This window comes from Macrobrachium nipponense, chromosome 3 (assembly GCF_015104395.2).
Source record: "Macrobrachium nipponense isolate FS-2020 chromosome 3, ASM1510439v2, whole genome shotgun sequence".
In the NCBI taxonomy this organism is placed as follows: Eukaryota; Metazoa; Arthropoda; class Malacostraca; order Decapoda; family Palaemonidae; genus Macrobrachium; species Macrobrachium nipponense.
This window is the reverse complement of record NC_087202.1, coordinates 88,904,495-88,911,994: the sequence shown is the minus strand read 5'-3', so window position 1 is coordinate 88,911,994 and position 7,500 is coordinate 88,904,495.

Sequence of the window (7,500 nt, the reverse complement as noted above, 5' to 3'; positions counted from 1 at the left end):
CATCAACCGTGCTTTTGATGTCTGGGCCCGTCTCTGACGACGCTCCTGATTGGCTGTTGATAAGCCAATCACAGGGCTGGAAATTCTCAGCCTCTCTCGAGAGTTCACACGGGCTGGATGTATGTTCCACCTCTCCTGAGGGATACGTTTGAAAGAAGTATCCCTCAGGAGAGGTGGAACATACATCCTGTCTATGTGAAATCTCGAGAGAGACTGAGAGCTTCCAGCGCTGTGACTGGCTTATCAACAGCCAATCAGGAGCGTCGTCAGGGACGGGCCTAGACATAAAATGCACGGTTGATGTGAATCTACTTTAGTAAGTCTTATTCATACCATGTTTGGTTGAAACTGCTCAATGCATTTTAGAGTTATGCTAGCACATACACACAAACACATGCATACAAACGTATGTACGTCCCTTTATAGATATACATATATACACATATACTATATACATATAAATGTATGTAAATTAATCTCCTTGCCCAGTAATGAGGAAATAATATAGGACTTATCCATTTTTTTATGGTGGGGATTTCCTATCCTACGCAGTCGAGGTTTTTTTGTGACCTAATTGAGTAACTCAGAGGCACCTGAGTCACCTAATCCCTAATCTCTCCCTCTCTCTCTCTCTCTCTCTCTCTCTCTCTCTCTCTCTCTCTCTCTCTCTCTCACACACACACACACACACATACACAATCCTAGACCAATTTTATTCTCACTTTCTCCCTATTATTATTATTATTATTATTATTATTATTATTATTATTATTATTATTATTATTATTATTATTATTATTATTATTTTATTTATTATTATTATCATTGATGTTAACTCATTAGTATTTTGTAGCATTTAAAGTTTTGAGCTTTGGCTAGGATTATTATTATCTTTATATTATTGATTTCCGGTAACTGACGTGCATTATAAGAACTATTAATATATCTGTAATTATTGAATATTATTACAACTCCACCTTTCATGTTGTACACGCACTCAAAGGGAATATGCACTGAGCGGTGTGTACAGAAATGGAGTTGGCGATGGAGCTATTAGTAAAGTATGACAGCAGGGCTGACATGTAACACATTCTGAATAATCTGCATTTGAATCCATATATATATAAACAAAGTTACATGTATCTATATTAATGTATATATATATATATATATATATATATATATATATATATATATATATATATATATATATACACATACACACACACACACACACACACACACACATATATTATATATATATATATATATATATATATATAATATATATATATATATACATACACATACATACATACTTACATACATACAAACATAAATATATGTTTCTTATGAAACTTTATGATGAAATTGGCAAAAACCTGTTATGCATACAAACATAAATATATGTTTCTTATGAAACTTTATGATGAAATTTGCAAAAACCTGTTGATTGCATTACATTCAAATTTCTGAATTACCTCGTCGGTGACTGCATAATATGCAAAAGATTTCTTGATTGTAATCGTTTGCCTAACGCTACCATCATCAAAGTTTGGTCAAACAATGGCCAAAGACCCGTGATTATGGTTTTCTATAGTTGTAAAGTTGTCCCTCAGTCGCCGAAATGACTTGGATAATTTTTCATTTAACTTTCTTTGAATATATATGATTTGATATTATCCCCAGACAAATGCAAGTGATATGGGATGAAAACTTGACAGAACACACAGGTTTGTCTTATACGGTGAAATACTTTTCATAGTCTCGAAGTTTAATGAGGGGTTTCTAGTATATCAAAGCACGGCAGTTGTTCAATGGAAGAAGGGTGTAAAGAAAAATAAGGATTTGGGATGAATATATTCAGATTTTATATTACATAAACAAAATTTAAAACTAATGCTGTTTCGCCTATTAAAAAATCTAGTCACTGGAACTTTCAACAACCAGTAGGAGTCTCTTGCAATTGGCAGTGTATCATTATGAGATCCAAAAGCCATGCAAACACACAAACTCATGAAGTGGGTTTTTATTAGTTGCTCGTTGCTATTGAGAGTGACAAATAGATTAAACTGTCAGTCACTGGCCATTTTACAGCCGGAATAGTAATCGAGCTGATTTTGTGAATATCACTGATTAGGATGCAATATGCATGAAGTTAATGCCGTTGATAGAGAGACAAACTAGATATCGGGAATTGTGCATTAGAGCGTGAATTATTTATTAATTATTCTATAGCGGCGGTTTGCGTTTGTACCATCAAATCAATAATAGTATAGAAATAAAATCAGTATCGATTTTTTTTTTTTTTTTTTTTTTTTTTTTTACATTATCTTACTTTGTTTCCATAATCATTTCTGAGCAAAAACACAAATGTTCAAATAAAATCGATACCATGTTGCTATTAATCTAAAGTTTATATTATCCTCAGTTTCATATAATGAAAAGATTCGGAAAAAATGCTACCCTAATAGAAATTCATAGTTATGGTTTCAGATTAGTATAAAGCAAAAGTGCTGGTCACCTTCCTAGATTTTGAAAGTGATGAATTGAAAGGTTTTCTTATTAAGTCGAGGTGGAAACTGAAACAAAGTAAACTTTACATTTCACAGTTCTGCGGAGGATTCCTTATAGAATCTTTGCCAATACTATAGGAGTCCACCAAAATCGAAATCGTAACATCACCTCGTTGGAAAAAATATGAAATGTCGAATTGCATTTAAAGTTAGGAGCCTATGGATGAATTTAAAATAGAATGTTAAATATTTTGTGTGTGTGTTAGTATTTCCACTTTTATATTACCGAGAACAACCAATTCGTTTCCAAAATGCTTTTACTTTCCATGAAATTTTATCATTCTGTTTTCAACGATAGTTATTATATTTTCTCTTTCTTGAATTCGAAAAATATGTTACCTATGATTAATATTTTTTCAGCCTTCTCGAAATTATGAGAAATACATCGAATACATAGTAAAAGAAACATCAAAGGGATTAAAAGATGACTTATTGAAATACGAGTCGAGTTATGAATTTACACAAAACGAACAAGTTTTCGTTATTGAGTGTATAAATCTTAAAACTTGTATTCCTGATCTGCAAACATTTTGGAGTTAAAAAAATGATAGAAAAAAAACTGATATAACCTCACTTTCATTTGTTCATATGTTAGAATAATATTGATGAAACTAGATTTTCAGTTCGAGAAAATCCCATTTTTTTACCTTCCTCAAAAAAGAAAAGCCAAATAACAATAGCGGTTGAAACAGGAGGAGTGAAGGTCAGGTGAATGACCTACTTTTTGTTATTAAAAGTAATGAAAACCAAGTGTCACCAGATCTCTCAGAAAACCATAGAATAATGCTGGCGTGATCGACAAGTGAAGAAGGCGTGTTGTGTTCCTAAGTCAAATTATTTTTCTGTGTTGTTTAAGGATCTCCCTAACATTTTGCAGTGCAATTCGTCTTTTCACTTCTATCTTTATCTGTTCCTTAAATTGTAATATGAATTTTGTCTGTCCCAGAACGTATCTCTCTCTCTCTCTCTCTCTCTCTCTCTCTCTCTCTCTCTCTCTCTCTCTCTCTCTCTCTCTCAAAATTCGATATGAATATATCAACTCTTCTGTCTGTCCTTCTATTTCAAATAAGATATGCTTAAGCTAAATCGCCTCTCTCTCTCTCTCTCTCTTCTCTCTCTCTCTCTCTACCTCTCTCTCTCTCGCTCTCTCTCTCTCTCTCTCTCGCAAAATTCGATAGAATATATCAATCTTATAGTTGTCATCTACATATTTCAAATAAGCTATGCTTAAGCTAAATCGACTCTCTCTCTCCTCTCTTCTCTCCTCTCTCTCTCTCTCTCTCTCTCTCTCTCTCTCTCTCTCTCTTTAAGACATGAAAAGGAGATTTAAATGATATATATAAGGGAAAAACGTAACCAATATCTAGGCAAAAAAACCTCAATAATGATTTAGTCAACCATTGCAAGCAATTTTGCCGTAACCGCTGGTGGTGGTAATTGTTATGAATGGTTTAAATCCATATAAGACTTTGATCACTCATAGAACAAACTCTCATTGCTATAAATATCTTAAAAGTAGAATTTCTTTGAATACAAATCGACCTAAAATGGTTTTCCGGCCAAGATAAAACTGATCTAGCATTGAAAGACTTCCAGACATCTAAAAGAAAAATGTAAAATTATTCATTCTCATGGCATCGTTCACGTTCGTTCCTAAAATATTTCCCAAGTATAATGCCGCTTGGGATATTTTGCAGTATAATTTCATGCTGTTTATGAAGCACGCAATAGCATTATGCGCAATCGAGATTAATTCAACAAATTAGATTAATCGGCTCTAAATTAATTCTTCGTATTTCTGTCATGACAAGTGGATTCACTCCTTTTCACGTATATTTTGTTTTAGCGAAAATATTAACTCGAACCTGAGTCAAACCTTGCAAACACTAATGCCACATATATATCTATATATATATATACCCCCTATCCTATATATATATATATATATATATATATATATAGATATATATATATATATATAGATATATATATATATCTACATATATATATATATATATATATATATATATATATATATATATATATATATATATATCTTTGATAATACCGTAAAATCAAAGTATGTAAAAATAAACTGGAAGGAGAAGACAGTAATACAGATGATGTAGCGGGGGTGTACATAATCAATTGCAACAATTGTGGAGATAAATATGTGGGGGAATCAGGTAGGGGAATAAGGACTAGAATCCAAGAACATAGAAGGGCAGTACAGCTTAACTCTCAGGGGAGTGCTATAGCTAAGCATTGTTGGGAAAATGACCATAGGATGAATTTCAAAAACAGTAGGCTTATATACAAAAGCTATAAAATTAGTCACAGGAGGGTAGTAGAAGGGGCACTCATCAGAGAGATTAAAGTAATCGAGGGAAACAAAGGTTTTACCTCAGAAGATCCCATAAGCCGAGCTTTGATATTTTTTTTTACTGGATTTTATTGTTTAGTATTAACTAGACTTTAAAACCTTTTTTTTTCTTAACACTAGATATTAATTGTGATATTACTTACAAAATTAATACTGGCCATTTAGGTTTTCTGCCCAACAGATTTTTGGTGACCACTCCCTTACCACAAGGGTAAATCCCATTTACCATCAGCTCAGAATATCAGAGCGACAAGAGGGGATTAGCAACTCCCAAGGAAGCCAGAACAGCCATCACATAAATGACAGCTCAACGAGAAGTTGCAGAAGACTGCTGGGCCTTGACCCAGGCTGACAACACAAACATCTCTTGAAAATGGGCCACAGATAGGGCCTGAAAGTACTTGAGTGTGGAGTAAAATTAAATGTAAATACTTAGAAGTAAACAAGTTACACAGTGATTTTGTGGGTTTCTTTTTCAATCTTCAGAAGAAAACTGAAAGAAGTTTTTGTTTGGTTCATCATGTACCCACAGCAACACTACAACAGAAGTACATTTCAACAACTGTATGAAGTTGCTGGAACTCAAGCTGTTCATTATGCATGAAGATATGAAACACAACTTTACAAAGCCAAAGCCATGAAAAATAAGATCTGGTTTATAAGTGAATGTTTGAAGAACAAAGTGTGTCCAAACACATATGGCAGGATTGGAAGAAGTCCCTGGAGTGGAGAAGCATTCAGCAGTTCTCAAGAAGGATACATCAAGGATCAGTTGCAAGATCTTAGGGAGAAGAAAGAAGCTGCATTTGCTGGTGTAAGGAGTACACAAAACACACTTCAAGAGACCATAAGGGGCGAGTGGTACAAAAAAGTTGTTGGGCAGGTCAACAGTAGAGTAAACTTTGATACAAATCGTAACATGGTCAACATTAAAAATAAGTTTGAGAGTTTATTCAGTAATTCGGTTTGGATAAAATTTAGCAAGATGGATAATATAACGAATATCTAAAGTAGATTATTGAAACAGCAGCACTAGGGCTAGGATTGAATTTCTGTGTAGGGACTACAAACAGTAGCAACATAGAATTCAACAGCAAGATTAACTACCTTAATGTTGAGCATCACAACGATTTAGCTCCTTTTATCAAAGGAGTTATGATAGGGAGTAATGAAAGCAAACTTGGAGATATCTTGCCAAGGAGATTTAGTATCGCTCTGAAGGGATCAAAAAGCAACAAAGATATTAGAATTATGAAAGCTGACAAAGGGGGTAGTATTGTTATCATGAATAGTTCAGAATATAGGGTTAAAATGTACAGGCTGCTAGATGATGAAACTACTTATGCTAAAAGAGAGAATCCTACAACAATCCAAAAGCTTCAGAATACCTTTAATCAGAATGTGAAGGAAATAATCAGTAGACTAGGTAATGGGAAGGACATGCTATGCAACAAATTATTCTCAAGTAAATTACCTGAACTTGCATATATGTATATTGCAGCCCCAAAATACACAAGGAGGGCTGCCTACTACGCCCTATTGTTTCTAGTAGGAAATCTAACAAAAACTTAGCTGTGTGGTTAGCTGGAGAACTAGGAATATACTTAGATATATTTTCAGAATCACATATTAAACATTCAGTAGATTTCATAGACAAAGTTAAGAAAAAGAATATAAAGGGACACATGGTTAGTTTTGATGTAGTAGCATTATTCACCAATGTCCCCTTAGATAAAGTATTAGAATTCCTTCAGACTAAACATAATGAGGGTATTTTCAATCCAAACATCGAAATAGGCGTTTTCCTTGAGTTGATTAAATTGTGTGTCAGTGATATTTATTTCACGTTTGAGGGACAAGTTTACAAACAGAAATATGGAGTAATTATGGGGTCCTCATTATCACCTATACTCGCTAACATCTACATGGAATATTTCGAAACTAATCTAGTTCCTAATGTTAATGTCCCTAACTTAAAACTACAAGGATGGTGGAGATATGTGGATGATATTTTTGCTATTCTGCAAGGTGAAGAAAATGAAATAGAAACTTTTCTACACGAACTCAATAAGTTTGATAACAACATCCAGTTCACTTTAGAGAAAAGTAACAATAATAAACTGCCCTTTTTAGACATACTCATAGAAAGAAAAGAAACAGGATATGAATTCAGCACATATAGAAAGCCCACACATACAAACTCATATATTCGTTTCTTCTCATTTCACAGTCATGATATGAAAATAGGTGTTCTAACAGGTTTATTTCTTAGAGCAATGAGAACATGTGACCCTTGCAAGATATAGCAAGAAATAAATTACATCGATAAAAGCTTCGATGCATTAGCATACCCGGAATGGTTTAGAAAAAGGGCACTCAACAAAGCTAGGAAGATTTTTTACTGAGCAAATTTAGAGAGTACATTGAATAAAGAAAACAAGAAAATAGTTGCCCTCTCTTTTATGCCTAAAATGAAAAAAAATCCCTTCAAAAATGAAAGAAAGTAAATATAAATTTGTATATACCTTTGATAATACCGTA